Here is an 11,776-nt window from a genome sequence, read left to right as displayed (position 1 = left end):
GATATGTTGATATGGTTTTGTCATTGATGTCAACACTTGGAGACCTATGGTTATTGTTCACTGACAAGTTATATTGTTCACCGACACTTGGAATGACTTGGAGACTACTTGGTTATGTCGAAGACATTATTCGATCACTTGGTTTTGGTGATTTGGTTATTGGTCTATTTGGGTTTGCATATTTTCTATTACCGGCAAATAGGTCCAGGTTATGCACTAGCAAGCATATCTATTTCAAATCAGCATGACACGTTATGGAGATGATTTATTATTATTGTAAATGCATTAAGCTGACATGATGCATCACTTATTGATTTATTTGTAATTGATTTTATTGTAATATATTTTAGTGAGCTGACCAATTCAATTGGTCTTAGGTTATGGTATAAATGTAAGATCTCATTTGTGAGGTTGATATGCAATAAAGAAAATGATTGTAATAAGGTATATGCAAAAATAAGCAGAGCTATACACGTAGACATCATTTGAAGATTGAAGGAAGGTATTTGAAGAAGGCATATCAGAACTTAACCAGTACTGAATCCAACATATGAAGATGCTATTTTATGCAATACATTATCATTGGATTTAACCATCCAATTGTAGTCAGTGTGACTCCCATTTTGTGATTGAGCAGTGAGCTCTAGGCAGCTGGCCTTTCTGCATGTGCAGACTCCATATTGTATACACATACTATCTGTAGTAGTATCATTTGATTGTGGGTAAGGATTCCCATCATGGTTTTTCCCCTTATAGGGTTTCCACGTACAAATATTTGTGTTATGTGTTGTGGATGTTATTGTCATGCATTAATATTTACCGGTACTGCAATTAACTGATAAAATTATCTACTAGCATAAAGTTTGGTTTACCGGCATTAAGCATCAAGTTTTGGTTAAGTTAATTTTGGTTGAATTTATTGGAAAACTGATTCACCCCCCCTCTTAGTTGTCTCTAGGACCTAACAATTGGTATCAAAGCCTAGTCCTCTTTTTGCAGAAGTTTAATAGCTTGAGGAGATCCAATGCCTTCTAACTATTTCAGGAAGGATAGTTCGAAACTTGATGGAACTAACTATGGCATATGGAAGATCAGGATGGAGACACATTTGAATTGCATTGGAAAGGACATATGGTATGTTACAAAGAATGGTTATACTGCTCCTACTCAAGGTCAACCTAATCCACCAAACTTGGCTAAAGATGAAGAAAATGATTGCAAAGCAAGAGAATCACTTTTGAGCGCATTATTAGATCAACAAGTCATGGGATTATCAGATAGATCTATTGCTAAAGATATTTGGGACAAATTAGAAACATTGAATGAAGGAGATTCCACAGCCAAAGTTGCAAAACTTGAATGCCTCTAGGTCAGGTATGAAAATCTGAAAATGGAAGAAGATGAAAGAATTTATGCTTTTATGGAAAGAGTAAATGAAATTGTTTTGGGTATACAATGTTGTGGAGGAACCTTAAGTGAAGATGAGATTGTTTCTAAAGTTTTAAGAGCATTGCCACCGACATATAAAATGAAAGTTACTACTATAAATGAATTAAGAACAATGCCTAATGCATCCGTATCTAGAGACACCTTGGTTGGAAAACTTTCAGCTTTTGAACTTGAGGAATTTGGTCTTGTTGCTACTATAAAGACAGATCTAGCTTTCAAAGCATCATCATCATCTATAGAATCATCATCATCATCTAAGAAATCTGATTGGAAAGCCTTTTATGCAAGAGAACTTGAAGAAATCAGGAAGGAGAATGAAGAACTGGAAGAGCTTGAAGTACTATTTGCAAGGAAAATTCCTAAAGGTCCAGTTGGAAGTAAGTATGAAGGTAAAGCACCCTTTAAATATTTTAACTGTAATAAGATTGGTCATATGGCTTCTAGATGTCCCGATAGACATGCAAGATTAAGAGAAGAAGCTAAAGGAACATATAAGCCTAACCCTGATTATCAGAGATACACATTCAAGAAGAATAGAGACAAATATTGTTATTATGCTGATGAAGGAGTTACTGATGATTCTGATGAGGAACCGACAAATAATGGATGGGCTTTTGTTGCTATAATAGAAGATCAACTGGCACCTACTGTTCAATTGGTAGAGTAGGCCCTATAAGCTAAAGTTGAAGATAAGGATGAATGGATCATTGATTCAGGATGTTCACATCACATGACTGGTGATAAGAGTAAATTCTTAACCTTTCAGGATTACAATGGAGGTCTAGTGTGATTTGGAGATGATAAAGCTTGTATGATCAAAGGAAAAGGAACTATATCTTTTGATGGCAAGCACAATACTGATAATGTTTACTATGTCGAATGTTTGAAGCATAATATTTTGAGTGTTGGTCAATTAGTTGAGAAAGGATTTCAGTTACAATTCAAGAATGGTAAATGCAAAATCTTAAACAGAACTGGTTTGGAAATTGCAACCGGTAATCAGACTAGAGGTAATATCTTTCATTTGGACAACAATGAGAAAGCATGTTTGATTGCACATATTGATGAAAGTTGGTTATGGCATAAGAGACTTTGTCATGTAAATTTTGATTGCATTGTGAAAATCAGTACAACTAAGGCGGTAAGAGATTTACCTAAGATTGTTAAACCTCACAATCCGGTATGTAAGGAATGTCAATTTGGAAAGCAAGTTAGAGAAAATTTCAAGAGTATTCCAGAGAAGTCTAACAATGTTCTTGATTTAATTCATACTGATTTATGTGGTCCAACAAGAACTAGAAGTATACAAGGAGATAGGTATTTTATGCTAATCATTGATGACTATTCTAGAATGTGTTGGGTTACTTTTCTCAAGGAGAAATCTGAAGCATTTGGGAAATTCAAACTATTCAAAGTGATGGTAGAAAATGAAACTGACAAGAAAATCAAATGTCTGAGATTAGATCAAGGAGGCGAGTTCACATCTAAGGAATTTAATACATTCTGTGAAGTGAATGGGATCAAAAGACAGTTATCAGCACCCTAGACACCCCAACATAATGGAGTTGTTGAAAGGAAAAACATAACTATCTTGGATGCAGCCATAAGTATGATATCAAAAGAAAATCTACCTCATATATATTGGAGAGAAGCGGTCAATACAACAGTCTATACATTCAACATAGTTCACATCAAAGGTGAAACTGGTAAGACCCCTCATGAACTATGGTTTGGAAATACTCCTACTCTTAAATATTTCAAAATATTTGGAAGTAAATGCTATATTAGAAGAGATGAGTATATTGGAAAATTTGATCCTAGAAGTGATGAAGGAATATTTCTTGGTTATTCATCTAAGAGAAAGGCATATAGATGTTTTAATAAGAGATTGCAGAAAATTGTTAAGAGTGCAAATGTGAAGATTGATGAACAGTTTAGAGGAAATTCAAGGTACATAGAATTTGAACCGGAAATAGAGATAATCACAAATGAACCTACTGTGAGTACACTGGTACATAATGTTGATCTAGTTACACCAGCATTATCTAAAGATTCAACAATTACTGAAGAACAACAAGTAAAAACACCCCGGTATGTAAGATTGAATCACTCTGAAAATCAGATAATTGGAAACAAATTTCAAGGAGTTATGACTAGAGGAAGATTGGAAAATGAAGAGGTATGTCTTATTTCTCAAATTGAACCTACATCAATTAATGAGGCATGTGAAGATAAATATTGGATTAAAGCTATGGAAAATGAATTAGAACAAATTGAAAGGAATAACACTTGGTTATTAGTTCCTCGACCTAAAGACAAAAATGTAATTGGAACTAAATGGGTTTTCAGAAATAAACTTAATGAAGATGGAAAGGTAATCAGAAACAAAGAAAAATTAGCATGTAAGGGATATTCACAGAAAGAAGGAATTGATTACAATGAAACCTTTGCACTGGTAGCTAGAATTGAGGCAGTCAAACTTTTATTGGCTTTTGCAGAGCACAAGAACTATAAAGTATATCAAATGGATGTTAAATGTGCATTTTTGAATGGAGATCTCGAAGAAGAAGTTTATATTGAACAATCTGATGGATTTTCTTTGACAGATAACAAAGACATGGTTTGCAGGTTAAGGAAAGCTTTATATGGATTAAAGCAAGCTCCTAGAGCTTGGTATGCTAGATTGGACAATATCTTTTGAAGATTGGATACACTAAAGGTAATGCTGACAACAATCTATACTACAAAGTGACTAATGATAACATCTTGGTTATTGAAGTTTTTGTTGATGATATAATCTTTGGAGGAGAAGATGGATTGTGTAAAGACTTTTCTAATAAAATGCAGCAAGAATTTGAAATGTCTATGATTGGAGAGATAAAATTCTTTTTAGGATTGCAGATTTCACAGACTGATAAAGGTATATTCCCATGTCAATCTAAGTACTTGAAGGAATTACTAAAGAAATTTGGCATGGAAAACTTTAAACCGGTAAGCATACCTATGAGTACAACTATTAAATTATCTTTGAAGGATGAATCAACGCCTGTTAATCTGACTAGATACAAGTCTATGATAGGAGGTTTACTGTATTTGACACAAACAAGACCTGATATTATGAATGCAGTATGTATTGTTTCAATATTTCAGAGTAATCCAAAAGAAAATCATGAATCAACAGTGAAAAGGATTTTCCGGTACCTACAAGGCACTACAAATCTTGGTTTATGGTATCCTAGAGATGAAAATTTTGATTTATGTGCATACATAGATGCTAATTGGGCAGGAGATGTAGATGACAGAAAAAGCACCACTGGCGGAGCATTTTTTCTTGGTAGAAGACTAATTTCATGGTTGAGCAAGAAACAAAGTTGTACATCACTATCAATAGCTGAATCAGAATATGCTACAGTAGCATTAAATTGTACACATCTATTATGGATCAAACAAATGTTGAAGGACATAAAGGTAAAATGCAAGGAACCTATAACTATTTACTATGATAATATGGCAGCAATTTATATATCAAAGAACCCGATATTTCATTCAAAGACTAAACATGTTTCTATCAAATTCAATTTTCTAAAAGATAATATTGAATTAAAAGAAGTGAAATTGGTTCGTGTGAATGCTAAAGAGAAGATTGCAGATATTTTTACAAAGCCTTTGCCTAACGAAACTTTTGAATATCTCAGAGAGCAACTTGGAGTTCTACCCCCATTGATAGAGGCTTAAACAGTTGATGTTTGTCATCAACCGACATAATTAACAGAGAAATTTTATTCCGGCTTTGATGAGGAGAGCTAGTTCTCAGGGGGAGTAGTTGGTTTTTGGATGAATTGGTTAATTGGTATTTTGTATTTGGTTTTGTATTGCTTTGGCATTTGATGTCAAAGGGGGAGAGATATTATGGAAAAAAAAATTGAAAACATTTTGGGGAGAGATATCTTTTGGGAGAAATCATTCCTAGGGAGAGAGACATGATGTATTTTGATTTTTGATTAATGATCTCTTTGGGAGATTTTTGGTTTTTGGTTTTTGGTAATTCCATTTTTGGCACTTTGATGGTTTTTCCATCTTGTGTTGCCATCAATGCCAAAGGGGGAGATTGTTGGTATTTTGGATATGTTGATATGGTTTTGTCATTGATGTCAACACTTATCAACACTTGTCAACTTATCAGCACTTGGAGATCTATGGTTATATTGTTCACCGACACTTGGAATAACTTGGAGACTACTTGGTTATGTCGAAGACATTATTTGATCACTTGGTTTTGATGATTTGGTTATTGGTCTATTCGGGTTTGCATATTTGTTATTACTGGAAAATAGGTCCAGGTTATGCAGCAACAAACATATCTATTCCAGATCAACATGACACGTTATGGAGATGATTTATTATTATTGTAAATACATTAAGCCGACATGATGCATCACTTATTGATTTATTTGTAATTGATTTTATTGTAATATCTTTTAGTGAGCCGACCTATTCAATTGGTCTTAGGTTATGGTATAAATATAAGATCTCATTTGTGAGATTGATATGTGATAAAGAAAAGGATTGTAATAAGGTACATGCAAAAATAAGTAGAGCTATACACGCAGACATCATTTGAAGATTGAAGGAAGGTATTTGAAGAAGGCATATCAGAACTTAACTGGTATTGAATCCAACATATGAAGATGCTATTTTATGCAATACATTATCATTAGATTTAACCATCCAATTGTAGTCAGTGTGAATCCCATTTTGTGATTGAGCAGTGAGCTCTAGGTAGTTGGCCTTTCTGCATGTGCAGACTCCATATTGTATACACATACTATCTACAGTAGTATCATTTGATTGTGGGTAAGGCTTCCAACCGTGGTTTTTTCCCCTTACAGGTTTTCCACGTACAAATATTTGTGTTATGTGTTGTGGATGTTATTGTCTTTCTGTTTCATGCATTAATGTTTACCGGTACTGCAATTAACTGATAAAACTGTCTACCGGCATAAAGTTTGGTTTACCGATATTAAGCATTAAGTTTTGGTTAAGTTAATTTTGGTTGAATTTATTGGACAACTGATTCAGCCCCCCCCTCTCAGTTGTCTCTGGGACCTAACACCAACTTCTCCAGCCATCTTTTGAGATATCACATATAGATATGGTGTGCAACATTGTTAATCCTCAATCCCCTTGGAACCATGACATTTATGCCTATCTCAAAGATAACACCCTTCCACCCAACATATCCTAAAATGATTGTCGTAACCTCATTTGCTGATGTGCCTGGTTTACGATTATAGGAGATAATCTATATCATCAGGGATATCATGACATCCTCGCTAGATATTTATGTAGACACTTAAAAATGTCTCATTAATTGCACACTAATTATTCGTCCCAATTAATTAGGTAATTATTTAATTATGCTAATTATTCTTCTAAATTAACTCAATCATCACCCTTCTGTTGGAAATCAATAACACTAAGGGGGCGGGGGGTGAATCAGTGTTATACCAGAATGATTAATTTTAGTCTTATTAAAACATGCATACACCAACCGGTATACCAGTACATACATAATTGAAAGAAGTAAAGCAACCAATAAGCCAATCACATAAATAAGAACCATAACACACAAATTTATATGTGGAAAACCTCAAAGAGGAAAAACCACAGTGGGATTTGTGACCCACAATATCAATCTACTGGCCATATGAAGAGATATTACAAAATATGAGGGGCTTGCACTTGCAGGAAGGCTTACAACCTAGAGCACATTGCTCAATCACAAAAGGAGCCTCACTAACTACATAAAATTCCAGACTACAATCTAGAGAAGTGTGAACTGCTAAGATAGAATCTTCTATGCCAGAATACAGTTCCGGTTTAAGCTCAGTCTATTCTGGTCTAAAACCCTAAACCCTTTACCGAAATAACCCTTACATGAATTTCCTCACATACATGATCTCTCTAATATATTTTTCATCATATAACATTAGCATATCCATAACCTCCTATGTCATATCTCTTGTATATATATTACAAAATGATCTACCAAAGTAACTTATATACCCTATACAAATTTCATGCCTTATGTCAGCTTACAAAGATATATACAATATCAAATTACATGTCGGCCAGATAACATAAATGCATAAACATTAAAATCAATTGCCCATGTTGGATCCAAGATATGTCGGCCTCCAATACTGATAACCTTTACTAAACCATGTCAGCTTACATTGTCGATAACCAAAGAAATCCTTCTATCCTGCCGGTGCCAATGATGTATCTGTGAAGTGCCTGCCGGTACACAATAGAACCAAAACATGAAGACGGAACACAAAACCATGTTGCCATCAATGAAAACATAGTGAAACCAACCAATTGAGTGTCAGTTTCCAACAATATCCCCCTTTGGCATTTATGGCAACACTCATGTGAAAAATGGTGGTCTGTTTCATCTGTCGGTTTCATCCTGCCCTGCTCCCTCTGAGTTGAATATGCAAAATGCTCCATATCTTCAAAACTCCATGAATCCGTAACTCCATAAATCCCCCTAATGTATACAAATCATTTTATTATTTTTCACATCTATACTACTCACCCTTTGACATTAATTCCATAAAAAATTCAAAAATAATGTCAAAGAATAAGAACTGTACAATGAATATCCCAAAAATGTCTTACCGGAGCTTGACAAATTTCAAAATTTCCGGATAAGCCTTCTCCAATAAATCAAGATAAGTATCCCAACCGGTTTTGAATGTGCCGAAAATAGATACAAGTCCACTCAATATATGTGTAAAAGACTTTTTCTCATTTACCTCTGCTGGTGTGAGATTTCCCACCATATCCATGCATTCTTTCTTATGTACACTGAGTGAATCCAATCGGGGACTCACCAAGCCTCTCAGATTTCTGGCTCTTCTTATTATTTTATCTTTTTCCTTCTCAAGAATAGAAATTTGGTTCTCCAAAATCAAAATTTGACCATCAATTGATGTAGTCAATGAAATTAATCCGTCAAAAGAATTAGCTATACTTGCAATTTCTCCTGAATTTATTTTATCTTTTTATCCACATTAGCTGCAAGTATTTCAGTGTTACAACATACCCTATATATATTTGTACATTTCTTCAAATAATTTTTTATTAGTATCAGCTTCTCATCAATTTTCTTCTTCTCAGTTTCAATTACTCGATCAAATGCAACTCTCTTAGCTTGAGTAAACCTTTGTAGTGCTTGCCGGTTTGAGATTTGCTGTAAGGATTGAAAATAATTTGAAATATGCTCAGTGATTATCCTAATCTTGCCAAATGGGCTTGCTTCATTTTCAATCTTACACTCTGGGACCAGTCTATGTAAAACAGTGATTGATTGATCAATAATCCCTTTATTTGTGGATCCCTCCTTCGTTAGTTTTTGTGCTGCCACCATCATGAGTTCAATAGGACTCATCTCTATGATGTTTTTTTTTCTACCCGTGAGGTGTCAATTGCAACAATGATGGACCAACTACCAGTTCCCTGCTAGATTCCCCCATCTTCTCTTTTGAAGATTTATCCTTTATAACCTCCTCACTTGCACAGGTGGCTTCGCCAGTTGGTGCAGTCTGTGTAACTACCAGTTCCTTTGTAGGAACTGTAACCTCAACCTATACATTTGTATCTAGAGGACAATTATCCTCAATATTAGTATCCTACACAACATTAGCTTGTTCACTCTCTATATTAACCGGTGTCTCAATATTTTTCTGTACATCTATATTTAGCAAGGGCTCAATTTCCACTATCTTAATATTTTTCAAAATTGAGGGTGAAGAACCCATAATCCCTTTTCCTTTTCCTTCAATCGGGGTATCTACAGTATCTGTCTTGGTTTTCGGTGAAGTAAAGTATCCCTTTTTCTCTCCAAGAAATTTAACCCATGCTTTTTGATTCTCCTTTATTATTTCATTTACTCTTCCTAGCATCAGACTAGTTATTCTATGTTTGCTATTGAATTTTTTTTTGTTTGCCACCTCAGGTGTCTTTTCCATTTCATCTGGAGCAATAGTAACATAGATAGATAATAGCTCTTGAATTTTAATATGTATATCTTCTTGCATAGCTGACAGTCTTCTAGCATTTAACATATTATACAATTCAACCATTATTTGATTTTCTATTTCTATTAAGGATTTCTTATAAATATCCAAGTATAATAAGGCTGCTTCCTCTACCTCTCTTTATTCATCCTCCTCTAAATGATAATAGTAAAACTGTACATTCATTAACATGCCATCCTTAGTGATTTCATCTACTAATTCTGCACAAGTTTAGCTGGAACCTTACCGGAATCAATGTCATTCTTCTTCTTCCTCTTTGCAGTACTGGATGCAGCTGAAGGTGTTACTTTTGGTGCTTGTTTTTGTGCTGGTATTTTTATTGTAGCCTTCCTAACCAGTTGCTTCTTAGCTTCTTCCTTTGTTTCCTCTATTTTCTTCCTAACAACCCTCTTAAATGCCAACAGTGTATCATCCTCAGATTTTGATTCTGCAGCAACAAGCTCAATATGGACTTCAGGGTCCTTCCTCTTTCTGCCTTTCTCCAGGACAATGTCAATTAATGCTTTGATGTCCTTTGAGACCTTCTCCAAAAATTTTCTTTCTTTCCCTTCCTTCTTCTCTCTTTTCTTCCAGTTGAACTCCATTTCAATCTCTTGAGTTTTCTGGTGTGCAGTACCACAAGGATTCTATGCCTCATCAATTGGTGCATCAATCAATATTTTTGCATAGGCATCAAGAATATGTGCATCCACCTCATAGCCCATTTCTTCAATCTAAATATTTTGGGGCTTAATTGCTTCCATAAGTGTCTCATCCTTTTTTACCATGAAGCATATGTCAGTTGAATATTTTTTATAATATGCTCAGGTACTCTTACCCTAGACCTCATAGATTTTTGGAATGCCTTGAAATATCCCCATACCTTATCATCTCTCTAACTTCCTAAAGCAACAATTGACTATTTCAAATGTCTCCCTACCGGGATGGCAAATGGCCATTGCCTCTTACCAAAACCGGGTGTATCATTCATAAAATATAACATTAAGCAAACTATCAAGTTGTCATACCAGAATGTACCCTTCTTTTCATCCTTAATCTTGCCTAGATTTATTAAGAACTCATCTAGCATCCAACCGCATAGATCTAATTTTACATTCTCTCTCATCATTTTGTATGTAGCCAAAATGCATGAACTGGAAATAGAATTCAGTCAGTTTGACTAAGTTACCTTATACCCAATGATCATGCTACCAAATTTGATGTCCGTGTTGGTGATAGTGCTCACTTTCATGGATCTTTTGTCAGATGTCGCACCGGTGATCTTTCTCATGAAATCATTTGAATCCTTCTTGTATGGATGTTTCCAATCCGATGATAAGCTAGTGATTGCCCGGATGGCTTCCTTGGTGATTTTGTAAGGTGTGTTCAACCATATAAATTCCCCATGTACTCTGTTCAAAACATATCTGGTTATCTCATCCTCAAATTCAGCAATATCCAGAATGTTGGTAAACCCTAGGTGTTCAATATGTTTGTATGCTGGTTTGATCTTTCTAGATTCTCCCATCAATTCACTCATATACATGCCCTTAATTTATAAAGTTTCCAAGTCCTTGATGTGATAGTGAATATATGCCCTAACATCCTCTACATAGACAACTTCCTCCAGAATGTGAGAAAATGCTCCAACTGAATCTCCCAAGGTAGCCACATGTGGATACCATTTGAAATTTGGCTTGGGGAAGTCCTTGACTTGTACTACAATTGGGTTTGCAACAAAAATAGGAATAGATGATGATCCTGCTTCCATGTTTATAGATAAATACCTTTTGATCGCTCTTGGTGAAAACCTTCAATAAATTCTTCCAAACGCCGGTGAAATCACTCAAGAAGAAATCTGATCACTTTGAATTGCCTTTGATTTGTCTTAGTTGCTCTGAATCACTTTGAAATCGCTCTGAATACAAGGTGATCAACAATGAAGTGTATTCAACCTTTTAACCTTTGAGAAAAAACCCTAATATTCTATTGAAATAAATGACTGCCGGTGAAAGATATCGGATCTTTCTCAGAACATATCCATGCCGGATAATCATCTCCAATATCTGGAACATCTTCTAGAACCTCTTCCCGGGGCATATGCAACATCTTCATGAATTTTGCCTACCCCTAAGGCATCTTCCTTAGTTACTGGATGAGCTACTTGCCGGTGCAGGAGCTCTGTGTGTGAAAAAGTGGAATAAGTATGCAAGCTATAAGACACAACACTTCAATTAAGTCAT

The sequence above is a fragment of the Cryptomeria japonica genome, chromosome 1, assembly GCF_030272615.1.
Source record: "Cryptomeria japonica chromosome 1, Sugi_1.0, whole genome shotgun sequence".
Lineage (NCBI taxonomy): Eukaryota > Viridiplantae > Streptophyta > Pinopsida > Cupressales > Cupressaceae > Cryptomeria > Cryptomeria japonica.
Note: the sequence above shows the minus strand (reverse complement) of the source record.